General features: G+C 48.7%; 1 protein-coding gene and 1 long non-coding RNA gene across 54 annotated transcripts in view; both read left to right on the top strand.

The window, feature by feature from the left end:
- The window catches only part of LOC118373116 (WD repeat-containing protein 7), a 401,772-nt gene that overhangs the window by 368,252 nt on the left and 11,443 nt on the right, over positions 1–22,077 (top strand). The gene's annotated exons all lie outside the window — the stretch shown is intronic.
- LOC127931682 (uncharacterized) lies at positions 13,371–15,340 on the top strand. 4 transcript variants are annotated; one of them, XR_008142372.1, is made up of 4 exons: positions 13,371–13,671; positions 13,859–14,164; positions 14,471–14,669; positions 15,093–15,340. It is a non-coding gene; the product is annotated as an uncharacterized LOC127931682 (long non-coding RNA). The 4 variants fall into 4 exon arrangements; XR_008142371.1 differs by having other exon boundaries at positions 13,818–14,104; positions 14,348–14,669; XR_008142369.1 differs by having other exon boundaries at positions 13,818–14,164.

Below are 22,077 nucleotides of genomic sequence, written 5' to 3'. Positions count from 1 at the left end.
TTACTCAGTACTTTGTTGAAGCACCTTTGGCAGCGATTACAGCCTCAACTCTTCTTGGGTATGACGCTACAAACTTGGGGAGTTTCTCCCATTCTTCTCTGCAGATACTCACAAGCTCTGTCACAGTTGGATGGGTTCAAGCCCGGGCTCTGGCTGGGCCACTCAGAGGCTTGTCCCAAAACCACTCCTGCGTTGTCTTGGCTGTGTGCTTAAGGGTAGTTGTCCTGTTGGAAGGTGAACATTCGCCCCAGTCTGAGGTGCTGAGCGCTCTGGAGCAGGTTTTCATCAAGGATCTCTCTGTACTTTGCTTTGTTCATATTTTCCTCGATTCTGACTAGTCGCCCAGTCCCTGCTGCTGAAAAACAACCACACAGCACAATGCTGCCACCACCATGCTTCACCGTAGGGATGGTGCCTGGTTTCCTCCAAACGCTTGGCTTTCATTCAGGCTGAAGAGTTCCATCTTGGTTTCATCAGACCAGAGAATCTTTTTTTTTAGGGTCAGAGTCCTTTAGGTGCCTTTTGGCAAACTCCAAGCTGGCTGTCATGTGCCTTTTACTGAGGAGTGGTTTCCGTCTGGCCACTCTACCATAAAGGCCTGATTGCTGGAGTGCTGCAGAGATGGTTTCCCTTCTGGAAGGTTCTCCCATCTCCACAGAGGAACTCTGGAGCTCTTTCAGAGTGATCATCGGGTTCTTGGTCATCTCCCTGACTAAGTCCCATCTCCCCGATTGCTCAGTTTAGCCGGGTGGCCAGCTCTAGGAAGAGTCTTGGTGGTTCCAAACTTCTTCCATTGAAGAATGATGGGGGCCACTGTGTTCTTGGGGACCTTCAATGCTGCAGACAATTTTTGGTACCCTTCCCCTGATCGAGTCCTTCGACCTCATGGCTTGGTTTTTTCTCTGACCTGCACTGTCAACTGTGGGACCTTATATAGACAGGTGTGCGCCTTTCCAAATCACGTCCAATCAATAGAATTTACCACCAGGTGGACTCAAATCAAGTTGTAGAAATATCTCAAGGATGATCAATGGAAACAGGATGCATCTGAGCTCAATTTCGAGTCTCATAGCAAAGGGTCTGAATACTTGTGTAAATAAGTTACTTTTTTAAAGTTTTATATTTTTAAACCAGTTTTCCCTTTGTCATTATTATTGTTTACATTTTATTAAATTATTATTGTGGTCTGAATACTTATGCAAGTAAGGTATTTATTTATTTTGTTAATTAATGTGCAAAGATTTGTAAAAGCTTGTTTTTGATTTGTCATTATGGGTTATTGTGTCTAGATTGATAAAGACATTTCAAATGTCATATTATGTCCAAATACAGTGTTGTAATAATGTGCAAATGGTTAAAGAACACAAGGGAAAATAAATAAACGTAAATATGGGTTGTATTTACAATGGTGTTTGTTCTTCACTGGTTACCCTTTTCTCGTGGCAACAGGTCACAAATCTTGCTGCTGTGGTGTCACACTGTGGTATTTCACCCAGTAGATATGGGGGTTTATCAAAATCGGGTTTGTTTTCTAATTCTTTGTGGATCTGTGTAATCTGAGGGAAATATGTATCTCTAATATGGTCATACATTGGGCAGGAGGTTAGGAAGTGCAGCTCAGTTTCCACCTCATTTTGTGGGCAGTGAGCACATAGCTTGTCTTCTCCTGAGAGCCAGGTCTGCCTCTCAATAGCAAGGCTATGGTCACTGAGTCTGTACATAGTCAAAGCTTTCCTTAAGTTTGGGTCTCTCACTCTCTCGCTCTCTCTCTGTCTCTCACTCTCTCGCTCGCTCTCTCTCTCTGTCTCTCTCTCGTTCTCTCTGTCTCTCTCTCGGTCTTTCTCTGTCTCTCTCTTTGTCTCTCTCTCGGTCTCTGTCTCGCTCTCTCTGTCTCTCTCTCGGTCTCTGTCTCGCTCTCTCTGTCTCTCTCTCGGTCTCTCTTTGTCTCGCTCTCTCTGTCTCTCTTTGTCTCTCTCTCGGTCTCTGTTTCATCTCTGGAGAATAGGGATCCTCCAGCCTCCACAGACAGTGCAATGCTTCCCAAATGGCACCCTATTCCATATATCGTGCACTTGTTTTGACCAGATTCCTATGGACCCTAGTGAAATAGTAGCTCACTACGTAGGGTGTAGGATGCAATTCAGGACACACACAGTCTGAAGAGTCTCTGTAGTAATCACCCTCACAGTGGGGGGATATACAGGACTTGCTAGGGTTTTAGTTGGAACACACACACACACACACACACACACACACACCAGATCCTTCCTTTAAACGAGTGGAGACCAGAGGTGTTGTCCTTAAGTCCAGGCTTAGGGTTTATTAACAGGTATACACGGAAGGTTACACACACACACACACACCATATTTATAGTTTGTCTCCTCTCTGGCCTGTGGTGCCCTTGGTCCAACATCATAAAGCCTCTCAACTCTCTGGTGTTAACATCATCTATCAGACTGTGTGTGAGGCGTTTCAGTAGGAAACTGCAGGAAAATCTTTATTTTTTTGTGTTTTTAAAAAATAATAATAATAATAATAATTTGGTGTGAACATCACAAATGGTTTTTCAACCTCTAAAGTCTATTTTCATTGTGATGTTTTCTAATGTCACAGCCTTGCATTCATACTGCAGGTTAATAGGAGATGAAAAAGACCATGTGGTGTGAGTTGGTTGAAGGACAAAAACACTGTAGGTTTATGGGAGAACAAACGGTTCATCTCACACTGAAACACTTTAATTATTATATCTTTTTTTTTTAAATAAAAAAAATATATATATTTTTTTTAATTTAGGAAAATGTTTGTATGTTTATAATGATTTATTAATAGATTGATATTTGATTTAATTTAATAAGATCGACATGTAGGCAACATGTGTGCTATCTGACTGATATTTAACCACGAGGGCGGCAGAGAGGGCGGGTCTGTTGTAATTGGTATGTTATTGATCTACTGAGCAACACAAACGCGAGGAAGCTATTTATTTTTAATAAAATGGTGCCCCATGCTTACCGTCCATCAAGTAGGGGGGTGTGTGTGTGTGTGTGTGTGTGTGTGTGTGTGTGTGTGTGTGTGTGTGTGTGTGTGTGTGTGTGTGTGTGTGTGTGTGTGTGTGTGTGTGTGTGTGTGTGTGTGCTGTGGAGAGAGGCTGAGAGATTTGTTATGGAGCACTCTTTCCACTCCTTGGATCCTGTGTCGTCACTGTCAGCGTGACTTCTAACTCTGTCTTGAATGGTCATTGACTAGAGGTCAATTACTCCTCTATCCCTCCACTCCTCTACCCCTCCACTCCTCTATCCCTCCACTCCTCTATCCCTCCACTCCTCTATCCCTCCCTCCCCTCTCCTCCACTCCTCTATCCCTCCACTCCTCTATCCCTCCACTCCTCTATCTCTCCACTCCTCTATCCTCCACTCCTCTATCCCTCCCCCTCCACTCCTCCACTCCTCTATCCCTCCACTCCTCTATCCCTCCACTCCTCTAGCCCTCCACTCCTCTATCCCTCCACTCCCTCCACTCCCTCTATCCCTCCACTCCTCCACTCCTCTATCTCTCCACTCCTCTATCCCTCCACTCCTCCATCCCTCTATCCTCTATCCCTCCACTCCTCTATCCCTCCACTCCTCTAGCCCTCCACTCCCTCCACTCCTCTAACCCTCCACTCCTCTAACCCCCTCCACTCCTCTAACCCTCCACTCCTCTATCCCTCCACTCCTCTATCCCTCCACTCCTCCACTCCTCTATCCCTCCACTCCCTCCACTCCTCTCCTCCACTCCTCTATCCCTCCACTCCTCTATCCCTCCACTCCTCCACCTCTAGCCCTCCACTCCTCTATCCCTCCTCCATCCTCCACTCCTCTATCCCTCCACTCCTCCACTGCTCTCCTCTATCTCTCCACTCCTCTATCCCTCCACTCCTCCACTCCTCTATCCCTCCACTCCTCTATCCCTCCACTCCTCTATCCCTCCACTCCTCCACTCCTCTACCCCTCCACTCCTCTACCCCTCCACTCCTCTATCCCTCCACTCCTCTATCCCTCCACTCCTCTATCCCTCCACTCCTCTATCCCTCCACTCCTCTATCCCTCCACTCCTCTAACCCTCCACTCCTCTAACCCTCCACTCCTCTAACCCTCCACTCCTCTATCCCTCCACTCCTCTACCCCTCCACTCCTCTATCCCTCCACTCCCTCCACTCCTCTATCCCTCCACTCCTCCACTCCTCTATCCCTCCACTCCTCTCCCTCCACTCCTCTATCCCTCCACTCCTCCACTCCTCTAACCCTCCACTCCTCTAACCCTCCACTCCTCTAACCCTCCACTCCTCTATCCCTCCACTCCTCTAACCCTCCACTCCTCTATCCCTCCACTCCTCTATCCCTCCACTCCTCTATCCCTCCACTCCTCTATCCCTCCACTCCTCTATCCCTCCACTCCTCTATCCCTCCACTCCTCTATCCCTCCACTCCTCTATCCCTCCACTCCTCTATCCCTCCACTCCTCTATCCCTCCACTCCTCTATCCCTCCACTCCTCTATCCCTCCACTCCTCTATCCCTCCACTCCTCTATCCCTCCACTCCTCTATCCCTCCACTCCTCTATCCCTCCACTCCTCTATCCCTCCACTCCTCTATCCCTCTATCCCTCCACTCCCTCTAACCCTCCCTCCTCCTCTAACCCTCCACTCCTCTAACCCTCCACTCCTCTATCCCTCCACTCCTCTAACCCTCCACTCCTCTAACCCTCCACTCCTCTATCCCTCCACTCCTCCCTCTATCCCTCCACTATCCCTCCACTCCTCTATCCCTCCTCTAACCCTCCACTCCTCTATCCCTCCACTCCTCTATCCCTCCTCTAACCCTCCACTCCTCTATCCCTCCACTCCTCTATCCCTCCACTCCTCTATCCCTCCACTCCTCTATCCCTCCACTCCTCTATCCCTCCACTCCTCTATCCCTCCACTATCCCTCCACTCCTCTATCCCTCCACTCCTCTATCCCTCCTCTACCCCTCCACTCCTCTATCCCTCCACTCCTCTATCCCTCCACTCCTCCATCCCTCCACTCCTCTATCCCTCCCTCTATCCCTCCACTCCTCTATCCCTCCTCTAACCCTCCACTCCTCTATCCCTCCACTCCTCTATCCCTCCACTCCTCTATCCCTCCACTGTGTTTCCTCTATCCCTACCCAGATGGACCAGCCCCTGTGTTTACCTGGCAGATCCCTCCACTGTGTTTACCTCTAACCCTCCACTACCTCTATCCCTCCACTCCTCTATCCCTCCACTCCTCTAACCCTCCACCCCTCTAACCCTCTCCCACAGTGGGAGAGTCAGAAGAGGAGTGTTTAAAACAGGTGTTTACCTGGCAGATGGACCAGCCCACTGTGTTTACCTGGCAGATGGACCAGCCCACTGTGTTTACCTGGCAGATGGACCAGCCCACTGTGTTTACCTGGCAGATGGACCAGCCCACTGTGTTTACCTGGCAGATGGACCAGCCCACTGTGTTTACCTGGCAGATGGACCAGCCCACTGTGTTTACCTGGCAGATGGACCAGCCCACTGTGTTTACCTGGCAGATGGACCCGCCCACTGTGTTTACCTGGCAGATGGACCCGCCCACTGTGTTTACCTGGCAGATGGACCAGCCCACTGTGTTTACCTGGCAGATGGACCAGCCCACTGTGTTTACCTGGCAGATGGACCAGCCCACTGTGTTTACCTGGCAGATGGACCAGCCCACTGTGTTTACCTGGCAGATGGACCCGCCCACTGTGTTTACCTGGCAGATGGACCAGCCCACTGTGTTTACCTGGCAGATGGACCAGCCCACTGTGTTTACCTGGCAGATGGACCAGCCCACTGTGTTTACCTGGCAGATGGACCAGCCCACTGTGTTTACCTGGCAGATGGACCAGCCCACTGTGTTTACCTGGCAGATGGACCAGCCCACTGTGTTTACCTGGCAGATGGACCAGCCCACTGTGTTTACCTGGCAGATGGACCAGCCCACTGTGTTTACCTGGCAGATGGACCAGCCCACTGTGTTTACCTGGCAGATGGACCAGCCCACTGTGTTTACCTGGCAGATGGACCAGCCCACTGTGTTTACCTGGCAGATGGACCAGCCCACTGTGTTTACCTGGCAGATGGACCAGCCCACTGTGTTTACCTGGCAGATGGACCAGCCCACTGTGTTTACCTGGCAGATGGACCAGCCCACTGTGTTTACCTGGCAGATGGACCAGCCCACTGTGTTTACCTGGCAGATGGACCAGCCCACTGTGTTTACCTGGCAGATGGACCAGCCCACTGTGTTTACCTGGCAGATGGACCAGCCCACTGTGTTTACCTGGCAGATGGACCAGCCCACTGTGTTTACCTGGCAGATGGACCCGCCCACTGTGTTTGTGAGCTGTTGTGTTATTGAACATTGGAAAAGCACCACCTTGTTTCCCCACAGCTATTTGTAGATATTGGACCCCCTCCCCATACACAACAACACACACGCCCCCCTCCCACCGATACAACGCTGTGCTCTGCAGACGGTAGCATTCTGGTGAACAACATGCCGATTACAGTCGAAAGGATTTTGTCCTAGAGGACAGAACTCTTCCTCCCTCTTCCTCCCTCTTCCTCCCTCTTCTTCCCTCTTCTTCCCTCTTCTTCCCTCTTGTTCCCTCTTGTTCCCTCTTCCTCCCTCTTCCTCCCTCTTCTTCCCAGCGTGTTTTTATAATATGGATTCATCTCTGAAGGCTCTCCACCAAGGACACAGTATTGTACTGAAACACCTTCCCTCAAAATGGAGGGGAGAACCCAGGCTCGTGATAAAAACAATCATACAATTCCCCTCTAATCCTGTTTTGTGTTTCGTCGCCGTGCCGACGGCGAGGACAAAATAAGAAAGGAGACATTTTTGGGTCGTTTTTGTTGTTGTAAATTTGACGGCGTATTGTGGTGAATGGAGCGGAGTCAGTGTCCTTTCCTTGGCTGCATCGATTCGCCCTTCAGCTGTTGGCTGCTGGGCGCGAGGAGAGGAGAGGAGAGGAGAGGAGAGGAGAGGAGAGGAGACTGCTGGGCGCGAGGAGAGGGAGGCGAGGGGAGAGGAGACTGCTGGGCGAGAGGCGAGGAGAGGGAGGCGAGGGGAGGGAGGGGAGAGGAGAGGAGACTGCGGGGGGCGAAGCGAAGCAGGGACTCTGCTGTTGATAATCCACACGATGTCTCTGGGAGCGTTATTGACTCTGCTGCAGCTACTGGTGCTTCGTTATTCACCACGTCGCCATGACAATCAGGATGAAACACAGGACGGCAAGAGCCTGCTGCAGATTCAGCCTCTCTCTCTCTCTGTCGCTCTCTCTCTTTGTCACTCTCACTCTCTGTCGCTCTCTCTCTTTGTCACTCTCACTCTCTGTCGCTCTCTCTGTCGTTCTCTCTCTCTGTCGCTCTCTCTCTCTGTCGCTCTCTCTCTCTGTCGCTCTCTCTCTCTGTCGCTCTCTCTCTCTGTCGCTCTCGCTCTCTCTCTGTCGCTCTCGCTCTCTCTCTGTCGCTCTCGCTCTCTCTCTGTCGCTCTCGCTCTCTCGCTCGCTCTCTCTCTGTCGCTCTCGCTCTCTCTCTGTCGCTCTCGCTCTCTCTCTGTCGCTCTCGCTCTCTCTCTGTCGCTCTCGCTCTCTCTCTGTCGCTCTCGCTCTCTCTCTGTCGCTCTCTCGCTCTCTCTCTGTCGCTCTCTCTCTCTCTGTCGCTCTCGCTCTCTCTCTGTCGCTCTCTCTCTCTGTCGCTCTCTCTCTCTGTCGCTCTCTCTCTGTCGCGCTCTCTCTCTGTCGCTCGCTCTCTCTGTCGCTCGCTCTCTCTGTCGCTCGCTCTCTCTGTCGCTCGCTCTCTCTGTCGCTCGCTCTCTCTGTCGCTCGCTCTCTCTGTCGCTCGCTCTCTCTGTCGCTCGCTCTCTCTGTTCTCTCTCTCTTTCTCTCTCTCTGTTGCTCGCTCTCTCTCTCTTTCTTCTCTCTCTCTCTCTCTCTCTCTCTCTCTCTCTCTCTCTCTCTCTCTCTCTCTGTTGCTCGCTCTCTCCCTCTCTCTCTCTTCATTTCTTTCCTATTGTGTGATGTGGCAGCATAGAGAGATTACAACGATTCAGAAAATAAAATTGGGGTAAAATAAATCCTAATGTGTGTTAAATGTTACCGTTGTGGCGTTGCTATTGGATAAGAATGACATTCAGGAAGTATTCTGACCCCTGGACTTTTTCCACATTTTTCCACACGTTACGGCATAATCTGTCCATAGGAACAAAACTAGTGATTGTAGTTCTGTCAGTCTCTTTCTGTGTGTGACCAGACACACAGTTACACACAGTTACCCAGAAATCTAGGAGAAAATTGATTGATAGATTGAGTTGTTTACAGTACTTAGGATAAAAAATCATTCTCACCTTACTGTCTAGATATTTAAGTCAGTTATCTCTGGTGTGTGTGTATATATATATATATATTTTTTTAAACTAGACAAGTCAGTAAAGAACAAATTCTTATTTACAATGACGGCCTACACCGGCTGAACCCGGACGACTGGGCCAATTGTGCGCCGCCCTATGGGACTCCCTTATCACGGCCGGTTGTGATACAGCCAGGAATCGAACCAGGGTCTGTAGACCGCTGCGTCACTCGGGAGGCCTCCTATATGATTTTATAGTTTTCTGATAGTGTGATTCTGTCGTCCTGGGCTGAACATTCGCTGTGTTTTATGTCTGCTTTTAACTCCCATGTTCTCGGGCTCCACTGACACCCCACTACGGTAATTGAACAAACAGCGCTTACCTATTCATCCCACTGTCACACAATCAATCCCTCACAACATCGAGTTGTGTGAAATCTTTAGCTCATCGGCTGCAAAGGTGTGAGGCGTCTTAGACTGACGGGGAGGAACATAGGACTGCTGTGTGGGGGGTATAGGACTGCTGTGTGGGGGGGTATAGGACTGCTGTGTGGGGGGATGGGACTGCTGTGGGGGTATAGGACTGCTGTGTGGGGGGTATAGGACTGCTGTGGGGGGGGTATAGGACTGCTGTGTGGGGGGTATAGGACTGCTGTGTGGGGGGGTATAGGACTGCTGTGTGGGGGGTATAGGACTGCTGTGTGGGGGGGGTATAGGACTGCTGTGTGTGGGGGGATAGGACTGCTGTGTGGGGGTGGTATAGGACTGCTGTGTGGGGGGGGTATAGGACTGCTGTGTGGGGGCGGGGGTATAGGACTGCTGTGTGGGGGGGTATAGGACTGCTGTGGGGGGTATAGGGCTGCTGTGTGGGGGGTATAGGGCTGCTGTGTGGGGGGGGGTATAGGACTGCTGTGTGGGGGGGGGTATAGGACTGCTGTGTGGGGGCGGGGGTATAGGACTGCTGTGTGGGGGGGTATAGGACTGCTGGGGGGATATAGGACTGCTGTGTGGGGGGGGGTATAGGACTGCTGTGGGGGGTATAGGGCTGCTGTGTGGGGGGGATAGGACTGCTGTGTGGGGGTGGTATAGAACTGCTGTGTGGGGGGATAGGACTGCTGTGTGGGGGTATAGGACTGCTGTGTGGGGGTGGTATAGGACTGCTGTGTGGGGGGTAGGACTGCTGTGTGGGGGTGGTATAGGACTGCTGTGTGGGGGTATAGGACTGCTGTGTGGGGGGGGATAGGACTGCTGTGTGGGGGTGGTATAGGACTGCTGTGTGGGGGGGGTATAGGACTGCTGTGTGGGGTTGGTATAGGACTGCTGTGTGGGGGGTTGAGGACTGGGGAGGCCAAGCTGCTGGGCCCTGCTATCTCTCTCTCTCTTCTTGGGCCCCTGAGTGCCACAGCTCTGCCTGACATGGTTCACACCTCCGTCTTATTATCCTGTCTCTCCTCCCCTCCCCGGCTCTCCTCCCCTCCCCGGCTCTCCTCCCCCCCGGCTCTCCTCCCCTCCCCGGCTCTCCTCCCCTCCCGGCTCTCCTCCCCCTCCCCGGCTCTCCTCCCCTCCCGGCTCTCCTCCCGTCTCTCCTCCCCGTCTCTCCTCCCTGGCTCTCCTCCCCGTCTCTCCTCCCCGGCTCTCCTCCCTGTCTCTCCTCCCCGGCTCTCCCCTCCTCCCCGGCTCTCCCCTCCTCCCCGGCTCTCCCCTCCCCGTCTCCCCTCCCGTCTCTCCTCCCCGTCTCTCCTCCCCTCCCCGTCTCTCCTCCCCGTCTCTCCTCCCCGGCTCTCCTCCCCGGCTCTCCTCCCGGCTCTCCTCCCCTCCCGGCTCTCCTCCCCTCCCCGGCTCTCCTCCCTGTCTCTCCTCCCCGGCTCTCCTCCCTGTCTCTCCTCCCCGGCTCTCCTCCCCTCCCCTGCTCTCGGCTCCACGGCTCTCCTCCCTGTCTCTCCTCCACCGGCTCTCCTCCCTGTCTCTCCTCCACCGGCTCTCCTCCCCGGCTCTCCTCCCCGGCTCTCCTCCCCTCCCGGCTCTCCTCCCTGTCTCTCCTCCCGGCTCTCCTCCCTGTCTCTCCTCCCCGGCTCTCCTCCCCTCCCCTGCTCTCGGCTCCACGGCTCTCCTCCCTGTCTCTCCTCCACCGTCTCTCCTCCCCGTCTCTCCTCCCCGTCTCTCCTCCCCGTCTCTCCTCCCCGTCTCTCCTCTCCTCCCCGTCTCTCCTCCCCGGCTCTCCTCCCCGTCTCTCCTCCCCGTCTCTCCGCCCCTCCCCGTCTCTCCTCCCCGTCTCTCCTCTCCTCCCGGTTCTCCTCCCCGTCTCTCCTCTCCTCCCTGTCTCTCCTCCCTGTCTCTCCTCTCCTCCCTGTCTCTCCTCTCCTCCCTGTCTCTCCTCTCCTCCCTGTCTCTCCTCCCTGTCTCTCCTCCCTGTCTCTCCTCCCTGTCTCTCCTCTCCTCCCCGTCTCTCCTCCCCGTCTCCCCTCCCCGTCTCTCCTCCCCTCCCCGTCTCTCCTCCCCTCCCCGTCTCTCCTCCCCGTCCTCTCCTTCCCGTCTCTCCTCCCGGCTCTCCTCCCCGGCTCTCCTCCCGGCTCTCCTCCCGGCTCTCCTCCCGGCTCTCCTCCCGGCTCTCCTCCCGGCTCTCCTCCCCCCCGGCTCTCCTCCCTGTCTCTCCTCCCGGCTCTCCTCTCCTCCCCGTCTCTCCTCCCCGGCTCCTCTCCCCGTCTCTCCTCCCCGTCTCTCCTCCCGGCTCTCCTCTCCCCCGGCTCTCTCCCCGGCTCCCCTCCCCGTCTCTCCTCTCCTCCCCGGCTCTCCTCCCCGTCTCTCCTCCCCGTCTCTCCTCCCCTCCCCGGCTCTCCTCCCCGGCTCCTCTCCCCGTCTCTCCTCCCCGTCTCTCCTCTCCTCCCCGGCTCTCCTCCCGGCTCTCCTCCCCGGCTCTCCTCCCCGGCTCTCCCCCCTCCCGGCTCTCCTCCCCTCCCCCGGCTCTCCTCCCCTCCCCGGCTCTCCTCCCCTCCCCGGCTCTCCTCCCCTCCCCGGCTCTCCTCCCTGTCTCTCCTCCCTGTCTCTCCTCGCTGTCTCTCCTCTCCTCCCTGTCTCTCCTCCCCTCCCCGTCTTCCTCCTCGTCTTCCTCCCCGTCTTCCTCCCCGTCTCTCCTCCCCTCCCCGTCTCTCCTCCCTGTCTCTCCTCTCCTCCCTGTCTCTCCTCTCCTCCCTGTCTCTCCTCTCCTCCCTGTCTCTCCTCTCCTCCCTGTCTCTCTTCTCCTTCCTGTCTCTCCTCTCCTCCCTGTCTCTCTTCCCTGTCTCTCTTCCCTTTCTCTCCTCTCCTGTCACTCCTCCTGTCTCTCCTCTCCTCTCCGTCTCTCCTCTCCGTCTCTCCTCTCCGTCTCTCCTCTCCTCCCTGTCTCTCCTCTCCTCCCTGTCTCTCCCTGTCTTTCCTGCCTGTCTCTTCTCCCCGTCTCTCCTGCATGTCTCTCCTCTCCTCCCCGTCTCTCCTCCCTGTCTCTCCTCCCCGTCTCTCCTCTCCTCCCCGTCTCTCCTCTCCTCCCCATCTCTCCTCCCCGTCTCTCCTCTCCTCCCCATCTCTCCTCTCCTCCCCGTCTCTCCTCCCCGACTCTCCTCTCCGTCTCTCCTCTCCGTCTCTCCTTCCTCTGTTGTAGTCGTCCAGAGAGAGAGAGAGATAGAGAAGAGGATGGTCAGAGAGGAGAGATCTCTGTTATCAATGCTCTCTTCTCTGTTTCCCCAGGTCCCTTGACACCTGACTGGGGAAATAAGGTGGTCAGCTCTTTAAATGGTTTTTCTGTGGCTCACTGATTCCTGAAATAGACAGATTGATCAGATTTGCAACGGAGTGTGACCTGTAAGATCCTAGACCATTTCTCCTACCTAACCTTGCGTCACAGACATGTATTTTGAAAAAAAAAAAAACATGGAACCCTGAACTAAGTGATATAGGAGGTTGTCAGTATTTTTTTTTTTTTTGTGGGACGGTCAAGTGTTTAAAACCCTTACATCCTGGAGTGTGATCTCAACGTCTGTCTCTCTCCAGACTTGGCATCTCGATTTTGTCTTCGGTTTTTGGGATCATTTCTTCAGTCTGGGTTCCTATCTGTCTTTGCCCCAGTATGGACGTGAAGTGGGATTTTCCCAAAGGGGATGAAATTAAATGATTAGAATTGAATAGTTTCTCAAATTTTGGGGGAAGTTTATTTATCTCTGTGAGTGTCTTGATGATCAAGCCCTAATCCTAATCTAGCCCTAATCTAATCCTAATCTAGCCCTAATCTAATCCTAATCTAATCCTAATGTAGCCCTAATCCTAATCTAATCCTAATGTAGCCCTAATCTAATCCTAATCTAATCCTAATGTAGCCCTAATCTAATCCAAATCATCACATTTTTGGGGAAGTTTATTTCGCTCTGTGAGTGGCTTGATGAGCTAGCCCTAATCCTAATCTAATCCTAATGTAGCCCTAATCTAATCCTAATCATCACATTTTTGGGGAAGTTTATTTCGCTCTGTGAGTGGCTTGATGAGCTAGCCCTTGTCTAATCCTAATCTAGCCCTAATCTAGTCCAAATCCCCAAAATGTTTGTATGGCATGTAAGAAGGTTTATTGTGTTACTCACACTGTTGATATTGTCCCCAGAGCTACTGAGAGGATTGAGGTGCTGTCTGAGGAGCAGGGCTGCCAAACATCCCATCGATTTAAGCCAATCAAAACAGGAATTACCCCAAATTAAGAACATAGCTCAGAATGGTACTTCGTATTTGTATGAAAGTTTTTTTTTTATTACGTTTCTGTCACCCAATCCTATAATGAACACACACACAGACACACACACACACAGACACACACACACACAGACACACACACACAGACACAGACACACAGACTCACGAACAGACACACAAACAGACACACACACACAGCCAGTTTATATGTCTTGTGTTAGTTAATTATGTCTCCAGTTGAAGTGGTCTACTACCATGTGTTCACAGCAGATGTGACCACAAGGTTATAGTTGATTATGTATCAGGTAAAGGTGTGACCACAAGGTTATAGTTGATTATGTATCAGGTAAAGGTGTTGTAGGACACAGCAGGTGTGACCACAGGGTTATAGTTGATTATGTATCAGGTAAAGGTGTGACCACAGGGTTATAGTTGATTATGTATCAGGTAAAGGTGTGACCACAGGGTTATAGTTGATTATGTATCAGGTAAAGGTGTGACCACAGGGTTATAGTTGATTATGTATCAGGTAAAGGTGTGACCACAAGGTTATAGTTGATTATGTATCAGGTAAAGGTGTGACCACAAGGTTATGTTGATTATGTATCAGGTAAGGTAAAGGTGTGACCACAAGGTTATAGTTGATTATGTATCAGGTAAAGGTGTTGTAGGACACAGCAGGTGTGACCACAGGGTTATAGTTGATTATGTATCAGGTAAAGGTGTGACCACAGGGTTATAGTTGATTATGTATCAGGTAAAGGTGTGACCACAGGGTTATAGTTGATTATGTATCAGGTAAAGGTGTGACCACAGGGTTATAGTTGATTATGTATCAGGTAAAGGTGTGACCACAGGGTTATAGTTGATTATGTATCAGGTAAAGGTGTGACCACAGGGTTATAGTTGATTATGTATCAGGTAAAGGTGTGACCACAGGGTTATAGTTGATTATGTATCAGGTAAAGGTGTTGTAGGACACAGCAGGTGTGACTACGGGGTTATAGTTGATTATGTATCAGGTAAAGGTGTGACCACAGGGTTATAGTTGATTATGTATCAGGTAAAGGTGTGACCACGGGGTTATAGTTGATTATGTATCAGGTAAAGGTGTGACCACGGGGTTATAGTTGATTATGTATCAGGTAAAGGTGTTGTAGGACACAGCAGGTGTGACTACGGGGTTATAGTTGATTATGTATCAGGTAAAGGTGTGACCACAGGGTTATAGTTGATTATGTATCAGGTAAAGGTGTGACCACAGGGTTATAGTTGATTATGTATCAGGTAAAGGTGTGACCACAGGGTTATAGTTGATTATGTATCAGGTAAAGGTGTTGTAGGACACAGCAGGTGTGACTACGGGGTTATAGTTGATTATGTATCAGGTAAAGGTGTTGTAGGACACAGCAGGTGTGACTACGGGGTTATAGTTGATTATGTATCAGGTAAAGGTGTTGTAGGACACAGCAGGTGTGACTACGGGGTTATAGTTGATTATGTATCAGGTAAAGGTGTTGTAGGACACAGCAGGTGTGACCACGGGGTTATAGTTGATTATGTATCAGGTAAAGGTGTTGTAGGACACAGCAGGTGTGACCACAAGGTTATAGTTGATTATGTATCAGGTAAAGGTGTGACCACGGGGTTATAGTTGATTATGTATCAGGTAAAGGTGTTGTAGGACACAACAGGTGTGACCACAAGGTTATAGTTGATTATGTATCAGGTAAAGGTGTGACCACGGGGTTATAGTTGATTATGTATCAGGTAAAGGTGTGACCACAAGGTTATAGTTGATTATGTATCAGGTAAAGGTGTTGTAGGACACAGCAGGTGTGACCACAGGGTTATAGTTGATTATGTATCAGGTAAAGGTGTTGTAGGACACAGCAGGTGTGACCACGGGGTTATAGTTGATTATGTATCAGGTAAAGGTGTTGTAGGACACAGCAGGTGTGACTACGGGGTTATAGTTGATTATGTATCAGGTAAAGGTGTTGTAGGACACAGCAGGTGTGACTACGGGGTTATAGTTGATTATGTATCAGGTAAAGGTGTTGTAGGACACAGCAGGTGTGACTACGGGGTTATAGTTGATTATGTATCAGGTAAAGGTGTTGTAGGACACAGCAGGTGTGACCACAGGGTTATAGTTGATTATGTATCAGGTAAAGGTGTTGTAGGACACAGCAGGTGTGACCACGGGGTTATAGTTGATTATGTATCAGGTAAAGGTGTGACCACAGGGTTATAGTTGATTATGTATCAGGTAAAGGTGTGACCACAGGGTTATAGTTGATTATGTATCAGGTAAAGGTGTTGTAGGACACAGCAGGTGTGACCACAGGGTTATAGTTGATTATGTATCAGGTAAAGGTGTTGTAGGACACAGCAGGTGTGACCACGGGGTTATAGTTGATTATGTATCAGGTAAAGGTGTTGTAGGGCACAGCAGGTGTGACCACGGTGTTATAGTTGATTATGTATCCGGTAAAGGTGTTGTAGGGCACCTCTACAGTGATCTGCAGGACATGTGTGTTCTACTGACCAGCAGACTGACCCAGGGGCGTGACAGAGGAGAGCAGCGTTATCCTGTCAAGCTGTTGCAGTGCACCCTGGGTACTCTGCTGATGGTCATTGAAATCAAATAGTAGTTTTCTACCCTCCCAAATCTAAACCAACACAGTTCAGAAAACACCTGCTACCCAGTCAGATTTTAGAAAATGGGGAAATGGCGTTTGACTCGAGAGAAAATCAATATGCTGGGAGATGCAGTAAACAGCAGCTAAATAATTAAATAGAAAATATGTGTACAGTTGGATAAGAGCAGAAAACACTACGCACACACACACACACACACACACACACACACACACACACGCACACACACGCACACACACACACACACACGCACACACACGTACACACACGTACACACACGTACACACACGTACACACACGTACACACACGTACACACACACATCACACACACACACACATCACACACACACACACACACACACACACACACACACACACACACACACACACACACACAGGTGGATATTATACATTTACCAAAACATCTGTTTTTAGGAGCAGCAGATCGATAAGGGAGACCGGTCTACATCCAGACTTCAGAAGTCAACAGACTTTGTAGGTATTACAAAATACCGGTCTCACACCCAGTATTTAGAGAGAGATTATAGTAACAGTATTTAGAGAGAGATTATAGTAACAGTATTTAGAGAGAGATTATAGTAACAATATTTAGAGAGAGATTATAGTAACAGTATTTAGAGAGAGATTATAGTAACAGTATTTAGAGAGAGATTATAGTAACAGTATTTAGAGAGAGATTATAGTAACAGTATTTAGAGAGAGGTTATAGTAACAGTATTTAGAGAGAGATTATAGTAACAGTATTTAGAGAGAGATTATAGTAACAGTATTTAGAGAGAGATTATAGTAACAGTATTTAGAGAGAGATTATAGTAACAGTATTTAGAGAGAGATTATAGTAACAGTATTTAGAGAGAGATTATAGTAACAGTATTTAGAGAGATTATAGTAACAGTATTTAGAGAGAGATTATAGTAACAGTATTTAGAGAGAGATTATAGTAACAGTATTTAGAGAGAGATTATAGTAACAGTATTTAGAGAGATTATAGTAACAGTATTTAGAGAGATTATAGTAACAGTATTTAGAGAGATTATAGTAACAGTATTTAGAGAGAGATTATAGTAACAGTATTTAGAGAGAGATTATAGTAACAGTATTTAGAGATTATAGTAACAGTATTTAGAGATTATAGTAACAGTATTTAGAGATTATAGTAACAGTATTTAGAGATTATAGTAACAGTATTTAGAGAGATTATAGTAACAGTATTTAGAGAGATTATAGTAACAGTATTTAGAGAGAGATTATAGTAACAGTATTTAGAGAGAGATTATAGTAACAGTATTTAGAGAGATTATAGTAACAGTATTTAGAGATTATAGTAACAGTATTTAGAGAGAGATTATAGTAACAGTATTTAGAGAGAGATTATAGTAACAGTATTTAGAGATTATAGTAACAGTATTTAGAGAGAGATTATAGTAACAGTATTTAGAGATTATAGTAACAGTGTTTAGAGAGAGATTATAGTAACAGTATTTAGAGATTATAGTAACAGTATTTAGAGAGATTATAGTAACAGTATTTAGAGATTATAGTAACAGTATTTAGAGAGAGATTATAGTAACAGTATTTAGAGAGATTATAGTAACAGTATTTAGAGAGATTATAGTAACAGTATTTAGAGAGAGATTATAGTAACAGTATTTAGAGAGAGATTATAGTAACAGTATTTAGAGATTATAGTAACAGTATTTAGAGAGAGATTATAGTAACAGTATTTAGAGAGAGATTATAGTAACAGTATTTAGAGAGAGATTATAGTAACAGTATTTAGAGAGAGATTATAGTAACAGTATTTAGAGAGAGATTATAGTAACAGTATTTAGAGAGAGATTATAGTAACAGTATTTAGAGATTATAGTAACAGTATTTAGAGATTATAGTAACAGTATTTAGAGAGAGATTATAGTAACAGTATTTAGAGAGAGATTATAGTAACAGTATTTAGAGAGATTATAGTAACAGTATTTAGAGATTATAGTAACAGTATTTAGAGAGATTATAGTAACAGTATTTAGAGATTATAGTAACAGTATTTAGAGAGATTATAGTAACAGTATTTAGAGATTATAGTAACAGTATTTAGAGAGAGATTATAGTAACAGTATTTAGAGAGAGATTATAGTAACAGTATTTAGAGAGATTATAGTAACAGTATTTAGAGATTATAGTAACAGTATTTAGAGAGATTATAGTAACAGTATTTAGAGATTATAGTAACAGTATTTAGAGAGAGATTATAGTAACAGTATTTAGAGAGAGATTATAGTAACAGTATTTAGAGAGAGATTATAGTAACAGTATTTAGAGAGATTATAGTAACAGTATTTACAGATTATAGTAACAGTATTTAGAGAGAGATTATAGTAACATTACACCATAATGTGCTACATCACTTCATTTACAAGGAAACTGCGCTACTTTAGTCAATGACGTGTCCCTGTGAACACTCCGTGATTTAAAGCAATTAATTAATATAATAATATAATATTTAATATATGCCATTTAGCAGACGCTACAGTCATGTGTGCATACATTCTACGTATGGGTGGTCCCGGGAATCGAACCCACTACCCTGGCGTTACAAGGGCCTGTTTTGTACTCTGCGTCTGCTGTGTTGTAGCTGTAGTCTCTTACTATTCTGTGTTCATGGACAGTAAAATACAGATTTTTGTTTTGTTTTTGGGGGTGGGGGTGGGGGGGCCCTGAAGTGTCATGGTGACAGGGAGTAAATCCCTCCTCTCCCAGATGGAGATTAACCCTCTACCTGGGGAGAACCCCTGACTCTTGTCCTCTCCTAGTCTCAGAGAGCTGGTCATGCTGCTCCCAAAGCCCCTCACTCTCTTCATCACAGGGGCCCGGGCTGTGCTAGTGGCTGAACTGAAGAGGTGTTATGTGGTGGCTGAAAAGATTTGTGTCTGTACACATCTTAACTCCACCACAGCTTGACTCCATCAGCCCCAGCTGATGGCCCTGGAGAGGAGAGAGGAGATATGGGAGGGGCGGGAGAGGGGGCGAGAGGAGAGGAGGGGGCGATAGAGGAGAGGAGGGGGCGATAGAGGAGAGGGGGAGGCGATAGAGGAGAGGGGGCGATAGAGGAGGGGAGGCGATAGAGAGAGGGGGAGGGGGAGGGGATAGAGGAGGGAGGAGAGGGGGATAGAGGAGAGGGGGGGGCGATAGAGGAGAGGGGGGGGGGAGAGGAGGGGGGGCGATAGAGGAGAGGGGGAGGGAGAGGAGGGGGGATAGAGGAGGGAGGGGGTAGAGGAGATGGAGGTGATAGAGGAGAGGGGAGAGGGGGTGATAGAGGAGAGGGTGGGGGCGATAGAGGAGAGGATAGAGGTGATAGAGAGGGTGGGGGCGATAGAGGAGAGGATAGAGGCGATAGAGAGGGTGGGGGCGATAGAGGGGATAGAGGAGAGGGTGGGGGCGATAGAGGAGAGGATAGAGGCGATGGGGGGGATAGAGGAGAGGGTAGAGGGGATAGAGGAGAGGGTAGAGGGGATAGTGGAGAGGGTAGAGGATGGTAGAGGGGATAGAGGAGAGGGTAGAGGGGGGCGATAGAGTAGAGGGTAGAGGGGGGGATAGAGGGGATAGAGGAGAGGGTAGAGTGGATAGAGGAGAGGGTGGGGGCAATAGAGGAGAGGGTAGAGGGGATTGAGAGGGGGGGATAGAGGAGAGGGGATAGAGTAGAGGGTAGAGGGGATAGAGGAGAGGGTAGAGGGGGTGATAGAGGGGATAGAGGAGAGGGGATAGAGTAGAGGGTAGGGGAGAGGGTAGAGGGGATAGAGAGAGGGTAGAGGGGATTGAGAGGGGGTGACAGAGGGGAAAGGGGGATACCTAGTCAGTTGTACTACTGAATGCGTTCAACTGAAATGTGTCTAAAGCATTTAACCCAGCTGAATCAGAGAGGTGCAGGGGGGGGCTGCCTTAATCGGCGCCCCGGGTCAGCTCGGGGATTCAAGCCAACAACCTTTTTGTTACTGGCCCAATGCTCCTACCCACCCAGGGGAGAGGAGAGGTGTCCCACTTTCTGGTCTGCTGTGCTGTGTGGACTAGTGATGTGAATGGCTGGTGTCTGTCGCTCTGTTAAGACCTGATTCTAGATCAGCAGATAAGACACCTGGTCTATTTTAACCTAGTGGCTAGTGAAGTGGGCACCTCCTGCAGTGAGCTGTATTGTAACCTGTTGGCTGGTGAAGTGGACACCTCCTACAGTGAGCTGTATTGTAACCTATTGGCTGGTGAAGTGGACACCTCCTGCAGTGAGCTGTATTGTAACCTATTGGCTGGTGAAGTGGACACCTCCTGCAGTGAGCTGTATTGTAACCTATTGGCTGGTGAAGTGGACACCTCCTGCAGTGAGCTGTATTGTAACCTATTGGCTGGTGAAGTGGGCACCTCCTGCAGTGAGCTGTATTGTAACCTATTGGCTGGTGAAGTGGGCACCTCCTGCAGTGAGCTGTATTGTAACCTATTGGCTGGTGAAGTGGACACCTCCTGCAGTGAGCTGTATTGTAACCTATTGGCTGGTGAAGTGGGCACCTCCTGCAGTGAGCTGTATTGTAACCTGTTGGCTGGTGAAGTGGACACCTCCTGCAGTGTGCTGTATTGTAACCTGTTGGCTGGTGAAGTGGACACCTCCTGCAGTGAGCTGTATTGTAACCTGTTGGCTGGTGAAGTGGACACCTCCTGCAGTGAGCTGTATTGTAACCTGTTGGCTGGTGAAGTGGACACCTCCTGCAGTGAGCTGTATTGTAACCTATTGGCTGGTGAAGTGGACACCTCCTGCAGTGAGCTGTATTGTAACCTGTTGGCTGGTGAAGTGGACACCTCCTGCAGTGAGCTGTATTGTAACCTGTTGGCTGGTGAAGTGGACACCTCCTGCAGTGAGCTGTATTGTAACCTATTGGCTGGTGAAGTGGACACCTCCTGCAGTGTGCTGTATTGTAACCTGTTGGCTGGTGAAGTGGACACCTCCTGCAGTGAGCTGTATTGTAACCTGTTGGCTGGTGAAGTGGACACCTCCTGCAGTGAGCTGTATTGTAACCTGTTGGCTGGTGAAGTGGACACCTCCTGCAGTGAGCTGTATTGTAACCTATTGGCTGGTGAAGTGGACACCTCCTGCAGTGAGCTGTATTGTAACCTGTTGGCTGGTGAAGTGGACACCTCCTGCAGTGAGCTGTATTGTAACCTGTTGGCTGGTGAAGTGGACACCTCCTGCAGTGAGCTGTATTGTAACCTATTGGCTAGTGAAGTGGACACCTCCTGCAGTGTGCTGTGAACCCAGAGCAGTGGTTGACTTGTGTTGCACAATTCCACAGAATTCTCAGCGGCCAAGATGGTGGAACAGGCAACAAAATTCCCAAGTTTTCCAGAAATCCAGGTGTGTGTAACGTTCCCAGAAGGGGGGGTACAGCAGTTCATTCATAAAGTATTCAGACCCCTTGAGTTTTTCCACATTTTGTTACGTTACAGTCTGATTCTAAAATTGATTAAACCATTTTTGACCACATCAATCTATACACAATACCCCATAATGACACCACAATACCCCATAATGACACCACAATACCCCATAATGACATCACAATACCCCATAATGACATCACAATACCCCATAATGACATCACAATACCCCATAATGACACCACAATACCCCATAATGACATCACAATACCCCATAATGACATCACAATACCCCATAATGACACCACAATACCCCATAATGACATCACAATACCCCTGCATAATGACACCACAATACCCCATAATGACATGGTGAAGTGGACCCTCATAATGACATCACAATACCCCATAATGACACCACAATACCCAGAGCATAATGACATTCCACAATACCCCAAGATGGTGACATCACAATACCCCATAATGACATGTGTAATACCCCCATAATGACATCACAGTTCATTCATAAAGTATTCAGACCCCTTGAGTTTACGTTACAGTCTGATTCTAAAATGACATTTTTCACAATACCCCATAATGACACCACAATACCCCATAATGACATCACAATACCCCATAATGACATCACAATACCCCATAATGACATCACAATACCCCATAATGACACCACAATACCCCATAATGACATCACAATACCCCATAATGACAAATTGAAAACAGGTTTTTAGACATTTTAGCAAATTTATTAGAAATAAAAGACATATCTTGTTTACATAAACATTCAGACTCTTTGCTATGAGACTAGAAATTGAGCTCAGGTGC

The sequence above is a fragment of the Oncorhynchus keta genome, chromosome 9 (genome assembly GCF_023373465.1).
Source record: "Oncorhynchus keta strain PuntledgeMale-10-30-2019 chromosome 9, Oket_V2, whole genome shotgun sequence".
In the NCBI taxonomy this organism is placed as follows: Eukaryota; Metazoa; Chordata; class Actinopteri; order Salmoniformes; family Salmonidae; genus Oncorhynchus; species Oncorhynchus keta.
The sequence above is the reverse complement of the archived record's forward strand: the minus strand, read 5'-3'. Positions and strand labels throughout refer to the sequence as shown.